Genomic DNA, 22660 nt, shown 5'->3' with positions numbered 1-22660 from the left:
TTTATTGTTATTCAAATACTAAGGACACGTGCTAAAAACAAATAAAAATACAAAAAATTGCAATAAAGTTACTGCAGGCAAAATAAACAACAATGGCTACAATGACTTTTTTAACAATATGTAAGAGAAAGGCCTTGTCATCCGATTGACCTGGATTGGTAGTGACTGACTTGCCCTTTGTCAATCAAGAAATTGAACAGTTCGTGAAAACGATGTTCCTATCCTGAAAAATTGTTTATACAGCAATTTCTGTGTTTGCCTCAAGTTCCAATAGTTAATTTCAAAGGCTTTGGTTCCGCTGTCTGCAAGATGTTGTACAAAATTGTTTGGAATTGTATTGAGGTAGAATAGAAAACCATTGCATTTTAAAGCATGTTTTATGACTTGTGAAAATTAAGCAAGCTATATGTCAGTCAGTACGGATACATAAATGAGTACATAAAGAACATAATAAGGTTGTAACATGGAGGAACTTTAAACTTTATTAGTGACGACTCAGAGTGACAACAGATGGATCTAAGCAACATACAAAACTTCACATCCTTTGAGCAGAGAGCAAGCCCATGGGGCCTTCAGTGGCAGATTGATAAAGCTTAACTGGAGTCATTAATGCTCATTCAATCAATCACAGTTACCAAATGGCCCACACCAGGCGAGAGAGAGCTTCTCAAAGCGCAGCATTTCCCAAATCAATGCTAACACTTCTAATCAATGCGATTCAAAGGGAACTGGGAGAAAGAACCGTAGATTACTTACAGGAGCCGCGCATCGTTTAATGGAGCCCACGGCTGCTCGAGAAAAGTAAAATTAGATTAAAACGGCGGTGGGAGACTCCAGACTCCAGCTTTCATTAGAGATCTCTTCTGTCTGTGCTAATGAATCAATGGAGAATCTGATTGCTCTCTCTCATGTGAAGTTTGCTCCGCTTCCCGGAGGAACTGCGCGAAGGCTCCCGACATTTTCGTCTGAGGAAATGGAAGCAATAAACCCAGTCAATCAGGGTGTAAAGGTAATCAAAGCGGCACATTACCTCCAGCCCGGGAGAGGTGCGGGAAGACGTCAGGGAAAATGCAAATGAAAAAGAGAAATCTGTCAGTTTTCCACGCTCAATAAACCGCGCACCTTCGACGGCAAGACGGGAACACGGCGCACGTTCTTCACACAAATTGTTATGCTTGATTAACTTCTAAAAAAAGGCAGACTGCTAGTAATTTAACTCCGGCCCAACTTTACAGGCGGTTGAGCTTCGGAAACCGATGTCGATTTTATGAAATCACGAGTCATCACGGCTCTGAACATCGCTCGATCCGGTTTTTTATCGCCCTTTATGAGAGATCGTTATGTGCGAGGTGCCTCCGAGGGGCTTTTGTTCAATTTTCACTTTATGTTTTATTTACAAGTTTTAGCTGTAAGGATTTGATTCCCTTTTGATGAAGAGTCCATTGTTTTAATGTAGGCGCTGTGGCGGTTGTGTAAATTACAGCCTTGCTGTTTATTAGTCGGCGGTGTGAACAGGACGTCTGGTGCTGCGGTGTGCTTTAGCTCGATTGTGCCCTTTCCTGTCAAAATCGCCCAGAAGCTTTCTCAAAAACACACTTAGCAAATGGAATGTCCTCTCAAGTGTACTTCCCCATTCAGGCCAGCACCCAAATCCAATTGCACTGTTTTTCCAGACAAATAACAAATAACATAACTCAAACGGGGCCTGAACGCAGCCTGGCCGTTATTCGGCAGTGCGTGCTGAAGTGGTTTCCGTAATCGCGCAGACCTGCCGGTCGAGGCTGCGTTATTTGCGGGGGCGCGGTAAACGGATTGGGGAAGCAGACGCCACGTTCGCGCCCGTTGTTCCTTCGACAGGGTCCCTGCGCGGGGTGCTTAGGAGCAGATTTACGGCTCGTATAAAAAGGCTGAAGGATGCGTGCGGTTTACGCTGTCGTAGAGCACGTGCTCCGCTTGGCTAATGCCACCCTTCCGGTACTCTCCACCTCCAGCTGCTGTGTGCTGAGCGTTCTGGTGCAAAATGGCCACTGTTGCCTCACCCAGGTGGGTGCTACACATTGGCGATGGTCGAGGTGAGTTTCCCCCTCATTGCTGTAAATGGTTTGAGTCTAAGAAAAGCACTATATACTGTAAATGCAACTATCTATCTACTCGGCTCTTCTTCACTGTTTCTGCCCTTTGAAAGTGAGGCAGTAATGATTATGTTCAAAGCTGGAAAAGGACTGGCCCCCTGTAGCCATGGATTAATGCTTAACACACTATTCTGCAAGCAGCACCATGCAATAAACCCCCTAAACACAACATGCAGCTGACTGGTTCAGCTCTATTAAGATTACAACCAGCCTCTCCACAGTGGAGAGGCAGAACATACCATAGAGATGAGGGGCCGCTTAACTGCTGTGGGACGCAGATATGACACCACAGTGTTTGTACTTCCTCTTGGGATATGTGATAATGATGATCTGCCGCATTTTGAAGATGCAGTACGTTCTTCTATTTCACAATGGGATAATCATAGGGCCTTGATACAGGAGTGCAGCAGATTTAATTGTGGATGTGGATCATGTCCATCATAAAAGCAAAATGGTGTAAGATAAAAAAATTCGCCTAAAAAGGTGCAAAAGCTTGTCTTTGGGGTGGTACCCTATAGGATAGGTGAATAAAATTGTACCCCTATAATCATTAATGTGTACATTTTTTGCTTTCTAAAAGGTACTTATGAGCACCCTAAGAACATTATTGTACCATTAAGGGTACATTCAGGAAATATTTTCCTAAAAGAACAAAAATGCACTTCCACTGTACCTTTATTTCTGAGAGTGTATAGTTTTTACTTAAAAAGTTTTTTGTGTCAAAAGAATTGCAAATGTATTACGAACATGCCAGAAATACGAACATGGCAAAATATGTTTAAAGGAGCTGATTTTATATCAGAAAGTATGATTAATATCTTAGTATTATTAATCAATTATGTTTGCTCAGGTGTACCTTCCCATTTAATATACTGTATCTCCTGTGAGATTGCGGAATACTGAATTTCTACAGTCTGTCTCTTCATTTTCTGTCTAAAAAAAATACCGACTTGGGGATTAAAATTTGTTTTAAATAATAATGAAATGAAAACTACTGACTGAAGCAAAGCAGACGGCAGATGAGACCCTTATTGCTGCTTTTGGTTGGATGAGTTTATTCTGCACATTCATGTGTGGAGGTCTTTTCAAAGTGGGAGAGGATAATATTTGGTATCCTCTGGTTTAGTGATATTCTAGCTCTGGCTGTTCCAGAAAGGATTATTCAGGCATAAGGATCGTATTGGCAGCAGTGAGACATTTCGCTCGCTCTTTACCATAAAGTATTATATAGCATTGACATGGGTGCACTTCATTACATGTCTGTGTGATTTTATATTTTTTTTATTTTTGTGCAAAAAGCCACTCTCTACTGCACGGTAATATTATCTCACCTCCTAACCCCTCTTATTGTCTCTTTTTCCTCACCTGTGATGGAAAGTGCAGCCAAAGTTTGGGAATAAAGCTAAGTGCATTTGTAATGCAAGAAAGAATCTGTTTTTTAAGTATTTGTTTGTATTATGTTCGTGCATTTTCAGCGGAGGTGTCGACAAAGTCAGCGAATATTTCACTGTCAGAGAAATGATTGCAGCCCTGAGCTCTTCTAAAAGGAATGCCGAAACCCATTTTTAAAGTAAACCTGAAACATCTGCTCAATTTGGACCTATTAGTTGTGCTTCTTGAGGTACCGGATACCAAATGCAAAACATCTGATGAGCTCACCTTAAGCCAGTGCTAGTTTTACACACTGCAGTACTACAGCAGAGCTAGCGCTAAATGTAGCCGTGTCAGTGCTAGTTTTACAAATAGAGGGAGCTAAATGAAGCGGGGGCATTTCTCTCACTGATGAGACCGATTAGTCTGTGGGCATTTATCATATTTGGAGACTAAAGTGTGACTCGTGCTTTTGCAACAAAATTTAATGCAACAAGGTGTCTGCTGAAAGAACTTATCACAGCCAGCTTCTCCTCAAACACATACATTTTGCTAGCTAGCTATATAAACAAAATGTCTTCATTCATAAAAACAAGTTGTTGTGAACTTGCATTTTCGACCAATGTCTTGTCTTTGTTTCAGCCACAGCTGCACCATTGCTAACATCTCTTGATGTCAAACTCGAGTCAAAATTTTTTAGTTGCACTTTATCGCAGAAGCACAGACTAGCCTTAATGCGGCGGTCACCCTTGGAATCCTGTCTAACATACCGCAAACACCACCTACCCCTGGTGGGAAAAGGCCAATTTTGTCTCAGCAATGCCAGACCCTATGTCGCAGTTTAAAAACCCAGCACAAAAACACCTGCAAGGCCAGTGATAGAGCACTAACATTTCTGCACTTGTGGCAAGCAACTGAACCAGCCAAGTCACTCACGAGCCCCCGTGTCCAAAGATAATGTTGTTACGTTTACCAGATGGGATCCCTCAGGCGGGCCTCGGTCATCTGTGGCTGCACTTGGGGCTGTGCTGGAACCAGGCCCTTGGGATGCAGTCAGGAGGCTCGGCCCATCTGCCCAGGCTCAGTGTGAGGCAGTGTGTTCTGCATCACGGGAAACAAAGCGCAGGCTTCCTGCGCCTATCCTTGCACTGTCTGTCTGTTAACATTCATAATGAATGTGGTCATTTTCCAATAAAGCATCGACTGAAATGGGGAGGGCTTCTTGGGATCTTGTGATTGTTGTAGAATTGTATGGTCCTAATTGAAATTTTTGACAAAGAGTTGGTGTCATAAATATGTTGTTCATAGGGCACTAAATATATCTGTGAAGTTTTTCTGAAAAATACTGTTTAAAAGTAGGAGAGCCCATTCACTTTGGAGTCGCTGAAGCTCAATACCTCAAAACCACTCCAGTGGTCATGTAGAATTTGTTTTGGTCGCAAATAAAATAAAATAAAAAACAACTAAAAACCTCACATTGGAAACGTGTCAGACCCCATATCACACAAATCCCTTAGATCGCTTTATTTACGGCCAAATCCGTCTGAAATGAGCAGAGGACTAAAGAGAGAGAGACCGTGGCATCCGGTGGATTGATATTGAGATGGTTTTCTCTTACACAGGAGCAGGATAGAGAAACCCTTCTCTATTTTTTTCCCATTTAACAAATCTCCATTTCCCTCAAAATCCTGCACCTCTGACCCATTCTGCCGGTTTTCATTTCGCATCGCACCCCTCGCTGAAGCAGCCGCCTCCCACGGCGGAAAGGTTGCGCTTCGTTTGAAGAAAAGCTCCGGCCTATTAAAAATTCATAGAAAGTATTTAAAACGTGTGACCTATATTCTCAGTGCAAATAAAAGAATAAATGATTGTCTGCCTGTGCGTTTGTGTGTGTATGTTTGTGTGTGTGTCGAGTGAGTGAGTGAGAGAGAGAGAGAGCGAGAGAGAGAGAGAGAGAGAGATTATCTATTTGGAGAAAGGGGTTGAGGTAGAATAGATGGGCTTGGGGGGAAATAGGACACAGAGGAGCTTATTAACAATAAAGGGTTTAAAAATCATATTGAAAGAGTGATTCTGAAGCTATGTATCTCGAAACTGAGTGGTACAGTTCTGTCTTAGTCTATAGTGTGTCTGCCATGTAGTGCCAATGCACCTAACCACTTTCTGTCAGCACTGACATCTAATAGGAATCTCACATGGCCTGAGTGATTATTTTAGTTTGAAATGTTTTGTGTAAAATGTCAAGTACCTCAACTTCTGAAGTGTTGTTAAGGTATGGGGGACTGTGTTATGAGATTCAATTATTAAATGTGGCGCCTCTTTTTCAAAAGACTAATCGATGGTTAAGCATCTCTGTATAGTGCTTTGTGCTCAAGACCCTCTCCTTAAATCACGATAGGTAGTCTGTTCCCCAAGCCGACTTACCGGTCCAGTCCTAGCGCCCAGTCTACCAGGCCTCGCCTGCCCAATGTGTAGTGGACTCAATACTGGGCATCTGTGTGTGGGTCCTCTCTAGTATAGAAATCTGGTTTTTACTTCACTGGGAATGGGCTCATTCCCTAATACAGTACTTTATGCATTATTGTGAGATCTATGCTAGTTTGAAAATTCAACCCAAGTTCTTGATCAGAAATATGAGTTAAGTTTACTTCTTATTTTATTTCTTATCACACATTCACAGCTCGGTAGGACCTCTAAGCAACCTCCTGCCCCTTGCCCAAAGGATAGGGTTTGGGCTAAGCATATTGCCAATAATCTGATAATATTAAAACAAGATTAATTACACACATTAAAGATAAATCCCCCTCAACTTCCTGTGGTTCCACTGGAGGAAAGAGTCATTACTGAAATAATTTTCTCTGATTTTGTTCCTGAAAAAACCTCTGTGCTGAATTTAGTCTCTAAAACCCCCAGCCTTTCATGTATTTCTTTCTAGGGACCACCTCCTCCAAGCCACGCACATTTCCATTATGACATCATGATCCACTTTTACACTGAACCATCCATCCATCCATTATCTGAACCTGCTTATCCCGATCAGGGTCACAGGGGGGCTGGAGCCTATCCCAGCATACATTGGGCGAAAGGCAGGAATACACCCTGGACAGGTCGCCAGTCCATCGCAGGGCACACGCACCATTCACTCACACACTCATGCCTACGGGCAATTTAGACTCTCCAATCGGCCTAACCTGCATGTCTTTGGACTGTGGGAGGAAACCGGAGTACCCGGAGGAAACCCACGCAGACACGGGGAGAACATGCAAACTCCGCACAGAGAGGCCCCGGCCGACGGGGATTCGAACCCAGGACCTCCTTGCTGTGAGGCGGCAGTGCTACCCACTGCACCATCCGTGCCGCCTTTTACACTGAACCGACATATCAATTTAATCCCTGTCAGATTCTTCACACACTCCCCCATCCATTTCTAATTGACCCAATTCATGCTTCATGATTCATGCTTACACACGATATAATGATATCGGTGCCCAATGTGGGGTTGTACATGTCCAATTCCCACCCTGATGTGTACAATTCGTGTGCAGTTTGCAGCCGCAAATTGCAGTCCCGACCGCCCTACTGGAAGAGCATCCACGGTTCTCCTCTGAAAGACACCAGCCTGCTTCTGTTCATACAGTGCACTGGCTAGTTAACCAGCAGGCGTTGCTAGATAGCTAGCCCAAGTACCTTCCTTCCCCAAGGTGACGCCTGGAAGATGCCAGAGCTGAACCTGCCGGCCCGGCCTGCTGTTTGCGGTCTTGGAGGCAGCAGCAGCTGCCTTCCAGCGCCACCGAGGGAAGGAAGGTGGGCAGATAGCCATGAATGCGGACCCCTAACCTATGACCCAATCAGCAATTGCGCGTTGCCCTACGGAGCTACCGGCCACAGTCAGCACTGACAGGGCCCAGACCCGGGCCGTGGGCTCATCCACAGACCACAGCCTTACCCCATGAGCCCCTTGGCAGACCCCTATTGCTATCATTTGAGTGCCAAATAAATAATTAGCACAATGAAAGTAATCTGGGTTTTATTTGTCACATTTATTTGTTGGATGTGCTACTTAGTTTTTGTTTTGTTTTGAGAGTAACAACTGTTTATTCAGTTGTTTTATGTTCGGGTTTAGGACTCCCCTAAATTGTATTTTTTATTGAAGCACAATCTTCTTTTATCCTTTCTTTCTTAAATCTCTTCACTCCAAAGCTGTTATTGTGGTGTCTCATAAGTAGCAGTATTGTAAGATTAGATACAAAGGAATGCACTATTCCCTGCCGGCCAATTTTGGATGTCTTATGGTCCTCGTCATCACATTGGTGCAGAAGGCCATCTTTCTCTCTCCTTTTGTGTCCGGGCGAATCTGTTTTTCGCTCAGTCATCTTCGAGGGTGTTCACCGGGGAAGAGAAAAGCTCTTCCCTTTTGATACGAGATGAGCTACCTCTGCCTTTCCTACGGGCGAACCATTCCCACAATGCCTGCTGTGTCCTTTGAAAACACAATAAGGAAACTAGAGAAAGGACAGAGAAGTTAAAAATGACACACACACACACACACACACACAGGCTCAAAAACCCTAAAACAACAAAAGGCAACAACAGTAGGTCTGCTTCAAAACGTGGTATCCTGATAGGGCTCTCTGTGTATCTTTTCTGATGAAGGAACGAAATCACGTTCGGCCTAAAGTGAAAGGTTTTACAATAACAGCTTGTAAACACTTCCTGTAGCCTGGTTGACCAGCTCATACCCAGCTAGACCAGCTTTCTCATACCCAGCTAAACCAGATTATGACCAGCAGGCTCTATTTTCAAGCTTAAATTGGCGTAGCTGAATTTTACAGCAGGGTAAGCAATGTTTTTTTTGAGTGCGGCCATTTTGTATACCACTTTTCATTCAGGGCAGGACCGTGCGGATAATGCTATTAGCCCCTGACCCGTTCCTGCCAACGCGGCACGCATAGCAGTCTGAGAGGGGCACTGATTACATGCACACAAGCATCGAATAACAATGGCCTCTCAACTGGACCCTTTGGCTAGGAAGGAAAACTAATTACAGAATTATTTTAATGTGGTTTACCTTCTCTTAACAAGGTTTACATTTACAACAAGGAGGTCATCCCACCTCTACAAACATGCATGTAGGGTAATTGAGAAGTTTTCAATGGAATCTGTTCCCTTGATTGGACACTTGCTTGGGAGAATGTGTATTTGTAGAATTGGAGAGGCCTCCTTTCAGAACCAGAACCCAGTTGAGGTCACGTTTTTAATGGAAATGTCAGGTTGGGTGCATATTCTGATAACACCTTTACAAAACTTTAACTGTCAAGAGAATATCAAGTTAATTTGGCATTATGGGTTTTTTCTATCCACAGGGAAATGAGAGAACGATACGTAAATAAAAAGTAATACAATTTTTTGCCAAGATGTATGAGGTGATATTCATGTAGGTTTTTGTTTTTTTTCAAAGCTTTCAAAGCTATCTTTAGCATTCATTTGTCAAAATCTGCTGTTGTTACAGCACGAGTAACCATACCATAGGACATGCATTAGATTACCTTTTTATTATTTGTCAGCTCCAAAAATAGAATAACATTTCTAGTTAATAATGAAATATTGTAAATCATTGAGAGGGTTATAATCCTGGCATTCCAGAGATAGGCAGAATGAGGACAGGAGGATGATGAGCTGTACATTTCCAGTTCTATTCAAGTGTAATGTCTCGTTATGTTTTTTTCTGAGTCACTTCATTCTCTGATTCAAGTCTCCTCACCCAGACCCTTCACGATTTCATATTTGTAGTGGATCCACAGCGCACACTGATTGGTCAGGTAAACATATCTCACAAAGGACTGTGGCTTCACTTCACAGGAATGTGTCAGGTGGAGGAGCCAATCACAGGAATCTTTCATGTGGAGGAGCCAATCACAGCAATGTGTCATATAGAGTAGGCCAATCACAGCAATGTGTCCTTGTTTGACTTTAAGCTTGCGGGAACTCCATTTTGTTCCCTACCATGTCAACCACCCAGCAGTCCAGAGTGCTTACTGTAAGCAGTTTCTTTTTTCCAGAGATCTCTTTCACTCTCACTGACTGCCTGTGTAAATGGGAATGTAAAACAACGTACAACAAAGTGCAAAGTGCATACCCATAACCAGGGATAAGTGTGCTGAAAGACCCAAGAGGGAAGTACAATTTCAACTGCTAAGGCTACAACAAAGATAAGGGCTTCGGCCTATTTGATTAATCTTAAAATGATATATATGGAAAAACATTTTTCTACAGCACAACAGGGTGGACATATCATCAGCGTGGCCATAATACTGGTATCCTTTTTTTATTTATTTTTAGCTCTGTCAACAGCAGTACCATATTCCCACCTGCACCACCCCGATCTCAGCCAGTGGTGTGTATGTGTGTCTGTGTGTGTGTGGAGCACAGAGAGGGACAGAATGGACCAGTCTGTGTATGTGTGGATCACAGGGAGGGGTCGAGTGGACCAGTCTGTGTATGTGTGGATCACAGGGAGGGGTCGAGTGGACCAGTCTGTGTATGTGTGGATCACAGGGAGGGGTCGAGTGGACCAGTCTGTGTGTGTGTCTCACAGGCAGGGGTCGAGCGGACCAGTCTGTGTGTGTGTGGCACAGGGAGGGGCCGAGTGGACCAGTCTGTGTGTGTGTGGCACAGGGAGGGGCCGAGTGGACCAGTCTGTGTGTGTGTGGCACAGGCAGGGGTCGAGTGGACCAGTCTGTGTATGTGTGGATCACAGGCAGGCGTCGAGTGGACCAGTCTGTGTGTGTGGCACAGGGAGGGGCCGTGGCGTCTCCCCTGGGCAGCCCGCGCTGCAGGCTCCTCTGGGCTGGGCCGTTTTCACGCTCTCTGCACAATCTGCCCTCTGTTTACACTCCTGTCCGCGCGCATCACCCCCGCCTTGCACGAGTGACATCGACGAGGGACCGCCGTCTTTTCATTCCAAAGCGCCCCAGATTTTCCACTTCACTACGGAATCCTTTCTGTCTGCTTCTGCTTCCTCCACACGCCACTCCCTCCCCCAGATACACACACACTCACACATACACACACACACACGCCACTCCCTCCCCCCGATACACACACACTCACACATATACACACACACACACACACACACGCGCACACATACACATACACACACGCCACTCCCTCCCCCCGATACACACACACTCACACATACACACACACACACACACATATACACATACACACACGCCACTCCCTCCCCCCGATACACACACACTCACACATACACACACACACACGCCACTCCCTCCCCCCGATACACACACACTCACACATATACACACTCACACATACACACACATACAGCACACACACATACACAAGAACACACACACATGCCACTCCCTCCCACGCACACATGCATGTACACACCCACACTCTTGCATGCATGGGCTCATACACATTCAGTACACACACACATGCATGTACACACCCACACTCTTGCATGCATGGGCTCATACACATTCAGTACACACACACATGCATGCATGCACTCATACACATACACACACAACACATTCACTCATACACATGCACACACATACACATGCACACCCTCATACACACACACAGGCATAGCCTCTCCACTTAAAGTTATGATGCGTTGTGTGTTCAGCGATGCTCTTCTGCATACCACCGTTGTAAAGTGTGGTTATTTGTGTTACTGTCACCTTCCTGTCAGCTTTGACCAGTCTGGCCATTCTCCTCTGATGTCTCTCATTAACAAGGCCTCTCTGCCCACAGAACTGCAGCTCACTGGATGTTTTTAGTTTTTTTGCACCATTCTTTGCAATTCTTTGTGTGAAAATCCCAGGAGATCGACAAATTCTGAGATACTCAAACCACCAACTTGCCGCCAACAATCATGGTCAAAATCACTTATATCACATTTTTTCCCCATTCTGATGGTTGATGTGAACATTAATTGAAGCTCCTGACCCGTATTTACATGATTGTATGCATTACACTGCTGCCACACAATTGGCTGATTAGATAATCGCATGAATAAGTAGGTGTAATAAAGTAAAAATGTTTGTGCTTGGTGAGTGTACATGCGCACCCACACCTCCTTGACAAATACCACCACCCCCAACCCTACCAGAGCACAAATGGACCACAATTGTAATGATTGTAGTTAATTAGTCTTACAGCCAAATTACAGATAGAATTACTCTATTCTGTTCAGATGAATAATAATGCTGAATGTAACTGGTGAAGAATAAGACTTCTTAAAGACTGAACTGATTTTCCAAATGAGCAGACTTATTTTTTTTGGTCATATCACAAAATAATGCCAAATTCATGCTTGACATTGTGTGAATTCTCGGCGACAGCTCAAACGCTAATTTGAGTCCCTCGTTCGTCCATAGTTGACATATGTGATAAAAACAGATGAACAAACCAGCTGGAATGTACCATGGATCTACTGTAGCCTACGCTAATTAGCGGGCTGCATCTGAAAAGGATTGCCTTACCATCGTACACATCAGAAGCATTTTTCCCATGTGGCAAACAACAAGGGGGTGACTCCGCCGCGCTGACGCAACCTGTCATGGAACTCGAGTCTCCCGCAGCCTCGGTGTCCCTGGGGACCGTTATCTGACGGCGCGCACATCACTCACGCCATCGAAGGACTGCGACTCAGCAGGGGGCCAGAGGTAGGGGGCTCTGCCCGCCCGCCCGCGCACGGCAACGACGGACCAGCGCACGGAAACGGGCCACTGTTTACATCCCCACCCACCAATCCCTCTGCTCGAAGAAGAAAAACAAAATGCTTGACCCAGTGCGGAGAGTTGTGTAAATTATATTTTCAGTGTGATAGTTAACTATAAAAATCTTGGATAGCGCACAAAAGCACACTTAAGAACTACAGTAAGTACTAAAAGGGAAAGACGTTCACACGCGTTACAGAATTGAGTGTTTTTCTTCTAATCGTACAGTGTAAAACAGGGTTTCACCTCTAAATTATGGATAACACTTGAAGAGAAGTGAGCAGAAAGACAGAAGAAGTGCCCCTGTCCTCGGTGAGCGTGGCTGGCTGAAAGCAGGGGCTGCTGGGGGTGGAGCCTGTTCCTATGGTGACGGCGGAGAGATCGGCATTGTTTCAGAGGCTCACAGGAAAGAGGCTTTTCGCCTCGGGGTGATGCAGCCAGACTGGGTGCTTGCTGTCCTCGGGCAGTGGAGAGGCGAAGCAAAGTGTTCTCCTGTAAAAAAGCCGAGATCGAGGAAGAGAATTCCCAGTCAGACTGATCTATTTTTTCCAGACCAATATGTAATTGTTGAGGATTCAAATACTTTTTTATGCTTTTCTGAGTTTGTCTGGTGTATTGGAATCTATTAAATATACACAAAAAGTGCAAAACCCACCTTCTGGTCTTCTTGGTTGGCTTAATTGCACCAGTCAAGATCAATTGAGAAATATGTAAAAGTATTTGAATCAAAAACAGTTATGTATTTGATCCGGGCCTGTTTTTTCGCAGCAACAGTGAAAATGAACAGCCCTCTGTCTGCTACCCGTGCGTCTGAGATGAGCTGGTGTCGTGAGCTGAGACAGCGTTCCTGTCCTGCCTGCACTCTGCCGCTGTGGGGACAGGAATGCAGAGCCCAGAATGCACTGCTCACTCCTGCTCACTCCATCACCAATTACCTCTCCTGTGAGCTCTGTCTTAAATCTGCCCTTCCACACCCTGCCGTTTCAATGTCAAACAATGAAGAACATCAACTGACCAGCTGAATCACGGACCAATGCTCGTGAGCTATGCTCTTCCCACTAAATTGTATTTGTTCAGTTCTGCCCCCCTCCCCCACCCTCCTTCAATCAAATTAGACTCTTATCTCAGTGCTGTACATGGCAGGGGCACATGTCACTTAGTCAGAATCAAACCTGGATTGACATGTCTCTTTGGCAATAGGATATGACAGGGCCTAAGGGACGTTATCTAGGGACATCACTGGCTGAACGCTGATTGGAGTGACACCTATGGCATACCTTGTAGAGCTGGGGGATTCAAACGGAGGAGTCCAGAGCATGACCAGTCCTGGGGTGAGACAATAAACCAACTGTAATTAATGAGCAAACGCTGCATAGAAACTAAGTAATGAAAAGATACATTTAAAAACATTTGAAACATTTTATCTAGATCTAGACGTGCTGATGTACTTTGATGTGCATTAGTAACTGAATTGGAGAGGCAGTTGCTAATGCTCAACACTGAAGATGGAGACTAAAACTGGATTTCTATGTGATTTTCCTCGACACTGTTAATCTTCACCGTTTCCAATATCTAGCAAATTGCTTCTTTTAACTGAAAATGAGAAAGTGTAATGCACAAAACCCGGTGGCACAGGTAGCCAAATAAATGAATGACTTCACTGCCCTCTGCAGGTGAGGTTGAGACCCTGCAGGGCAGGAGAAGGCGAGGAAGATGAACTTGTCTGTCGGGAGTTTGAGGGATGGGTCTGAAAATGGGACGACTCATTTGCTCCCGTGCTCGTCCTGTTTACTCCACCTGCTGGGGCTGTGCAGGAAGAGCAGGAGTCCGTCAGGAGCCGCGGCCCATAGATCAGCCCTGCTTATGACTCACATCGGTTCTCACCACACATGCCCCACGTCAAGGGGACAGCTCTCAGCTCCCAGAAAATAGCTTTAAAAAATGATGCTTTCAGTGAAAGCGAAAGCTAAAAACCCAATACTGTCTTCCTACCCAGCACCAAAGCAGACACCTTGAATTATTTAACAGTAAAAATGGGTTTAAGGGAATTTGATCCAAAGTGAAAAAGGAAATGACTGTTTTTTATGTGGTATACTTGATATTTGTCAGATTGTTTTGTTTTTCAGGCACTGGATGTCTGTACTTCACATAAAGTATTCAGAAAATGCTAGATGGCAATGCCATGGAGAAAAATTAATTTAATCGAAAGGACAAGTGTAAAGTTGCTTCATGTATAAATTCTATATTAGAAGATGAATGTGTCAAATCTTTGAGAAAAATGCACAGTAGTTAAATCTTTTTTCCTTGCCACTGAAGCTAATAGCCCATCAATTCCACTATATATGCTGGCCAGCATTACATCATAAAACTGCAAATAGCCAGGGAGAATTTTCTGCCCAATGTAATATTAATAGATTTCGCATTGCAGACCATTTGTGGCACGTTTAAATATTTAAACTGATAAATGAAAATGGAAAATGTTCTGTTCTTTGTTCTTGAGCCTTTTTAATTCAGGGAAGAAATGGGGCCCTGCATATTGGCCTCACCTCTGTGAGCACAAAAGAAAAGGAGCTCGTTTTTTGAGATGAGTTGATGATGTCAGGGACTTAACCTGCAATAACCAGCACAAAGTCTGCTTCCCTGGTCTGGTCTGTCTCCCCTGCCTGCCTCTCCTCTAATCTGGCAGTCGGACCAGAGCACAGGGAACGAGGGGCTGGGTAATTGCAGGGACTCATAAATGAGGTGCTCGTGAGTGTGAGTGTGGGAAGAATTCTTATGAAGGAAGAGAAGAGCTTTTTGATCTTGATAATGCGCTCACCAAAAGACAGGCCTTTAAATCCTCTCTCTGTTTCTCACTCACACTATCTCTCACTTTGTGAACAAGGGCTAAAGCAGATAACTGGAAGAGGCAAGTGTGGGACTACCCTGCTGTAAAATTGAGCTGGTCAAGCTGGTCATAAGCTGGTCTAGTTGGGTATGAGATGGTCAACCAGCATGGCCAAGCTGGTCAAAAGATGGTCTAGCCGGGGATGAGTTGGTCAACCAGCTAGTGCTGGTAACCTATCTAACATGGTAGCTGGTTTGCTGTTCATTTTCAGCAGTATTTCCCAGGGCTTAGTGCAGTGGTTTCCCATTCCTGGTCCTGGAGAGCTGCAGGGTATGCTGGTTTGTGTTGTTACTCGGCACTTAATTAATCAATGAAAGCAGTTACAGTTACTACACTGTTAACTCACCTGGTTCCTTAGGTCTGAAGCAGAACATGGATTGATTGTGGATATTAAGGCAAAAACAAAAAGCAGCACACCCTGCGGCTCTCCGCTGGCTTGGTGGGTTAGCAATGAGGCTGACTCATTCCTGGCCTGGCTCCTGAGAGGCTCCTGAGAGGGCTTAATGTTGAGGTCTAGTTGAACTGTTGAGATCGTTGAGAGGAATTGTGTTGTGCAGTTTCTTCACACTCTGCAGAACCCTGGATGCCTTTGAACCCCTTGAAAGGAAGAAAATATCTCAGAAAAAGCTTGCACCCTGGGATAATGACTAGACTTGTGCTCTCAAACATGTATGAAATGTCTGGGGTGGCCAGGCAGGGAGACCGCAGGGGATTGGTTGATTGGTTGATTGGTATCCATCTGAGGCATTTTCCAAGGTGATTGGATGATTGCTGGTCGCACTGGCAGGGAAGCAGCACAGCTGATTCTGGTTGTGTTCAGGTATTTGGCCAGGCATAGAGCGGGGGCAAAGGGAGGCAGAATTCAGTGATGGATGGGTGGTACTGGTGGTCTGTGTATGGGGGCACATTAGTGAGAAACCCAGTTGAACTTGAGTTGAAGCTTTGGCACAGACGCAACATCTAGTTCTGTATACTGGAAACTTCTACAGTGCCGAACATCTTCCTTTATTTCTGTTCTCTTAAGGCTTCTGCTGGTCCTCTCTCCTGCGGTCATGGCATAAACCCAGGGTGGTTTAACCTTTTGGGTTGGGTTTTGTGCCTAGCTAAATGTCAGTTTTATATTCTTTGTTCATTTTTATTTTGTTAAATTGACTGGGTTCGAGTTATATTGTGCGTTGGTTCTCTCTTGATTTTTGTTTTTCTTTGTGTGTGGCTCGCCTGATGGTAGGCCCAGAGGAGGAGAGACTCTCCACTGGTCCACAGGTCCACTGGCAAAGGGAAGGTGGTGGGGGCTGGAGGTGGTGACACCCTGGGCCTCTGGATGCATTGAGGTGGACCAGCTCCCTGCTGGGGAACGGGACCTGAACCTTGAGTCACATTGTGGGTCTGCTTGTCCCATACCGGACCGGAGTCTGGGAATTTAACCAGTGCCTAAACTCTACTTACCTGATAGACTACCAGCAAGAATGTTAAAATGACTGCTGCCTGCAATTGGCACTCCTTTATTAAATGTTATCAATGCCTTATGTCTGGACATGTACCCCAGTCCCTCAAAGAAGCAGTTATTAAGCCTATTCTTAAGCAGCTGCATTTTGATAGGTCTGCAATTCAAAAGGACATATCTCGAATCTCCCTTTCCTCCTAGAAAATGCATTAACAAAGTAACTTCACTCCTTTCTACAATCCAATAGAATTCTGGAAGTCTTTCAGTCTGAGTTTAGACCTCACCACGGCACAGAAACCGCACTTCTCAAGGAACTCAATCTGCATCTCTACTTGTGCTTCTGGCCTTTGAGACTATTGATCATTTTATTCTGTTTGACTGACTCTGTGAAATGTAATTGGCCTAAGTGGACGTACAGCTTGTCAGGAGCATCTGATGCTAATTGTGGGATAGAGCCTGGTTCCTCCTGAGATTTCCCCCCATAGGAGTTTCTCACCACAAGGGATTTTTTTTTTTTTTTTTGCTATTTGGGGATTCAGGTCTGGTGTTTGTTCTCCTACTCTGTGAAGCAACATTGTGACAATATTGTGTAAAGTGCTGTACAAATAAAATTGAAGTGGCTGATGCCCTAGAGTTTAGTGGGGGCTGAAAAGAAATCTTTTTAGAAAACAATAGATAATGGCTTTTTATTTGCCCCTTAATGCTCATTTAATTGTTCACTGAAATGTGATGTCCCTGTTGCACTGTTGAATTTCAGGGCTGTCACACAGCAGGGCCAAACATTTTAATGCCGTGGTGTTAAACTCGTATAAGGCTGCTAGGCAAGTCCTCAATCATTATCTTCTCTAAGTGGTTCCTCAAACGATTGTTCTGTTAAATACAATGTTCCATGCCATCAAGGTGCATTACATTAGCCCTGATTTTACTGTGAACATTTCCAATAAAACCCCATACAAATGTGCAGTATTTTAACACAATAAAACATGGTCTGCTCCCACTGCACTGCAGGGTAATTATTCCTTTTTAAAAACAATATTTCACTAACTCCGAGGAGCCATATGCTGTAGTGGCCAGGCATCAATATTTTAGATAAGGCGCAAATTAAGAGGATCGTCCAAAACCATGATATCTGACGTCTATACATGTTATAAGCCCATAGTCACAGAAAGGAACATATTTCTGTGTGAGCTTGTGTGTGTGTGCCCATTTATAAAGACATAACTCATTTACAAACTCAAAACAGCATCACAGCACAAAATTTATTTTGAATCCATTGAAAGTACTATTTTAAGCTCAAAAGCAAGGTGATTTACAAATATTCAAACAACTTACCCTGCACTCCATTAACCTCATGCACTACCTGCAGTGACCAGGAGATGGCAGTAGTTCCATTGTGCTTGATGGCAGGCAGGCTCCTGCCCCTCTTGTTTGTGTCTGTGAAGAGGAAGGCAGGGAAGTCAATGGATCAGCGCTAATCAGGAGGGGTCGAGACACAAATATCCTTAGTGCCAGATTTACAGATTTAGGGGCCCTAGCCCCCCACTCCAGCCTGGAGAACAGAGATGGGAAACGACTTTGGCTTTCGCCCCCTTTCACTCACCATTGGGGGGACAAATCAAAACAAGTCGATTGAAGTAGGTAAGGCAGGCAGGTAGCCCTATCCAGAGATATGCTGGGCAGGGGGCTAGCATAATCTTAAAAAAACAGCTCAAGCTGGGTTTTGAAACAGCTGGTTGCTGGTCATTTCGAGCTGGTCATAGCTCGGTTTTACAGTCGAGCATCTAACCCTGCCACATAGCCTAACCTCCCTCACCCCTTCACCCCTCTCTCACCCAGTTAGACTAACTGATTTCAGCTGAGAGCACAGGACTCAAAGGGCGTCAAAGTTTGGCTGAGGCATGGAGGTGTTCGAAATCACTGGCGAATTCGCCCACACACATTGCGGCAGAGAGCGGATGTGTAATTTTGACTGTCTTGCTATTTTGATGGCAGAGATGACATCTTGTTTGTTGACACAGTGTCTTTACATGGTCCACTACAAGGCCACGCCTGGACTTCTTACCCAGGCTGCTAACAGATATATAGCCAAATCTAAAGGCTCCACAGAAGATCTACTCCCTAACTTGCATACTTCCTAAGAACTGGGTATGAAGGAAAAACACCAGGAAAAACAACTGTGAGAATGCCAACCAGCGTCCACACTCCTCTCTACTAAGGGTTACTGGCTCCTCAGAGGAGCATTGAGCAAATTTTCGAAATTCTCCTCTAAATCCCCTTGAGTCAACAGCGGCTCCTCCAAACCACATCCTATGTTTAGTCCGTGAAAGCTCCTGGCTTTGCCCCCATTCATTACTGGTCTGGAGGAAGACAGTGATCCAGCAAGCACATCTGCCGGGGTAGAACCATACAGGCCTAGACGGTCTCACCGAGTATTGGTATTGCCTTGGTTTTCAGCTTCAAATAACCAAGCAGAGAAACAAAGGGGTATAAACTATGTACTGTATATACAAAAGGGAAACTTGCGCACTTACTTTTTTGCTCTCAAGACAAAGTGATAGTTCCTACTAACCATGTGACAGTTAACATTACATTTTTTACCTTGCCTCAGTTAACCTTGCCTTCTGAATTTTTTCCCATTCCTCTGAGTCTGCCAAGTTAAACAGAGAGCATCGGTGGGCAGCAATTTCCATGTCATCATGTCATTCCATTTTGGCAATATGCAATTCATATAGTGTACTAAATATCAGCAACAATATATCAAAATGCCTTAGTCAATTTCAATTCATGGCTACTTATGAGTAGAACTAAAATTAACTTTGTAATAGGAAGATGAAAAATAATCAACTTTCTGAAAGCTCTGTAGATATTCTGGGGGTTTTCTGGGGGCAAATTTTAGAGTCCTTTTTGGGTCTTTCACAGGAAACCAAAGTTAATACCCCCTTTCCTACTTCAAACAGATTCCAGGGGAATGGGCAGGGGGGTCTGTGTCCCTGCCTGGATGGCTTATCTCTGTGCAGGAGGTGGATCTGATCCTGGGTAAGGTGGAACAGATGTATGGATGGGCCTTGGTGTGGAGGTCAGACAGGACAAATAAAAAATGGAGAAGATCTTAGAGTGGACAGAGAGTTAGTTCTTCTCCAAAGAAAATCTGTGAAGAAGTTGACATTTCTTTTTCTGAATCCGTTTCTGTTTCATGGTAACCCGATCTGTTTGTATAAAGAGCAGTCCAGAGTATTCAGAAAATACAGTTTATACACATGACAAAATGTTTTAATAATGAAACCAGAGGAAGAAATATTATTGATATTATTTTTGAGCATTGCGCAGTGGTTCCATGGAATCATTAATGGATCTGTACACTTTTGCTGACCCGCTACCACAGTTGTTTTTGCGCTGGATAGTTTTTTTTTCATGAAGAAATCACTTTTTTTAGACATGGCAGGTCAGAAGGGGTTATTGAGAATCGCTGTAAGCCTTTCTACTTTTGCCAGAGCCAGTGTTTATGGAACTGGGCTGGACTGCATCTCTCGACCTCTCTCCCCTCTAAGAATAAAATCTATTACACATTCTCTCCTCTTATTGTTGCCTCTCTCTCTTTCTGGAACAGTCTGGGGCCCTCTGTCCTGACTGTTAACTGACAGTACCCTTTGTTAAACCATTCCCCGCTTTTCGACGTTTGCCTTCAATTGTTTCGTACTTCCTGCATTAAAGGCTTCAGATGTAATCCAGGTTTGCAGCAGTCTTCGGTCAGTGTGTTGTTATGGCGATGCATAGTTCTAGAGCGCGCACGCTAGCTTTAGTGGCCTCATGTCACAACGGAGTGGTAAGTCTCAGACACCACAGTGTGAGTGCCAATGTTACATACCGTCACACCATGCTAAAGCAATCATGCCAGCATTCATGGCGAGGCTACAGTGCATGTCACTGGTGACATTCTGTCAAACCAACCTCATATTTATCGAGAGGATCCCGCCTCACGCCCCCAAACACAGTTACCAAACTGCACAGTAAGTCAGACTCACGGTGTTCACATGAGCTGACCTCAAACTGGCCTTTCCCACTGTAATTTCATATTCATAGAGTGGATTCAGTGGGGATTCCAGTCCGGTTTTCTTTCAGAAATCACCTCCCTAGAAGCTTCACTGCCGGTGACCTGACTCCCTGAGAGCTTGAGTCATCCTGAATCAGCGGTGGATTAATTACCCACAAAGGGATTAATTATGCCCAATACTAGCCGCTTTCCCAGGGCACCTGCAGTCTCTTTTCAATTAAATTAATGAATTAGTTATTCCTGTTAATCTAATTAATAATGTGCAAAAGACAGATGAGAATCCAGCCTGAACATCGCATGTGGAATGTAGTCTGTTCACGGCCCTGCTGTGAAATCCGGCTCTGCCAGCTGGTCATAAGCTGGTCTAGCTGGGTATGAGCTGGTCAACCAGCATGGCCAAGCTGGTCATGAGGCTGGTCTAGCTGGGTATGAGCTGGTCAACCGGCATGCCCAAGCTGGTCATGAGGCTGGTCTAGCTGGGTATGAGCTGGTCAACCGGCATGCCCAAGCTGGTCATGAGGCTGGTCTAGCTGGGTATGAGCTGGTCAACCGGCATGCCCAAGCTGGTCATGAAGCTGGTCTAGCTGGGTATGAGCTGGTCAACCGGCATGCCCAAGCTGGTCATGAAGCTGGTATGGGTGGGTGGCTTGTCTGAATTGGTACAAGCTGTTTCAAAACATAGCTCGAGTGGGTCAAACAATGTTATCAAATAAAATACCAACATGGAGGGAAGATCCAGACAACTAGCTTCACAGCATGAAATTACAAACTTTATTTAAGCAGAAATGATCATGCATTGGTCTGTTGACAACATAGAACAAACATGGAAACAAAAACATTAACATCAAATCCACATAAGCAAAAATACAATTATTTTTAAAAAGGATATTATGTGCACAAATCCACATACACATTATCAATGAAGTACAACAAGTCAACCAAAATATATGTAGATGAAGCTGCTTCATCAATGTAATTCATTTGTCAAATATTGCTACTGTAGATATGTATAAAGCGCCTACTATACACAGTAAAAACTGTTTACAAAATGGTGAAGGCCTGGATTGTGATTTAGGCCCCTGATATCACCAATAAGAATTTGTGAAACATACTTTTTTGTGAAGAAAAGACCAAAGCTGGTCTTTATTTCCACACCAGTGTTAAGACTGAATGTTGATTTGAGTGCAGATTGTGGACCCGTGGTAGCAGTGTGGTCGTTAGCAGCGACCAGAAGAACACAGTAGAGGGGTGTGAGACAAAGAGGACCCTTTGCCGCTCCCTGGACACAACGGAATAGTGCAGATATGAGTCAGTGCAGACTGTCCAAACATGTGTTAAGGGGTAAGAACATTCTAGATCACAGGTTTTTTTAGTTAATTTACGAAATGTATTTCAACACTTAATAATAATATTTCTGGCATATAAATTAACTGGTAGAAAAACTGTCCCGGCCCCAATTGTGATGTCAATCAGATGTCCAGTCGAAAAATTGTTTAAGCCGACAAATTTGTCAGTTTAATTTAACGGCTCATTTTCAAGCTGTTACGGTTCAATACGAAATGGAACACTGCCGGCACCTGATTGGTTGGTGAATAGTTTATGCAAATGAGATGGACACAGAATGCACTCCAGAATGCTTTTTTTTTTACTGCGTAAAAGGCGGATCCAGGCTGAAACAGTGAGTGCAGTCACTGTTTAAAGATGCCATAGGTTTGACACTTAGAGTTCAAAATAAAACATTTAGCAGTAAGGAATGGTGAAAGCATGAGTGATAAGTACATACAGTACATTTCAGAAGGACAGGAAAATAGTAAATAACAAAACAGAAATAGACACATTACACAGAAAGTGTGCCAAAGCAGGCTGTCCTCTTGAAACAGCATTGAGTTTTTCCTCTTCCCGTCTCTAAAATCATGAAGTTCATCAAACTAACATTTTTGAAGAAATTTAGTTTAATAAATATGCTGTCAGGGCACTAAATATATGTGTGAAGTTTTACACAAAAATAAGGTTTAA

General features: G+C 44.1%; 1 long non-coding RNA gene across 1 annotated transcript; it reads right to left on the bottom strand.

Annotated features, from left to right (window-relative positions):
* Positions 1-12338: 12338 nt before the first annotated feature.
* On the bottom strand, positions 12339-15804 carry LOC133118754 (uncharacterized). Its single transcript, XR_009706424.1, has 3 exons — positions 15496-15804; positions 13540-13588; positions 12339-12754 (listed from the first exon to the last, which is right to left on the bottom strand). It is a non-coding gene; the product is annotated as an uncharacterized LOC133118754 (long non-coding RNA).
* Positions 15805-22660: the final 6856 nt, after the last annotated feature.

Source organism: Conger conger, chromosome 18, assembly GCF_963514075.1.
Source record: "Conger conger chromosome 18, fConCon1.1, whole genome shotgun sequence".
Taxonomy (NCBI): Eukaryota; Metazoa; Chordata; class Actinopteri; order Anguilliformes; family Congridae; genus Conger; species Conger conger.
The sequence above is the reverse complement of the archived record's forward strand: the minus strand, read 5'-3'. Positions and strand labels throughout refer to the sequence as shown.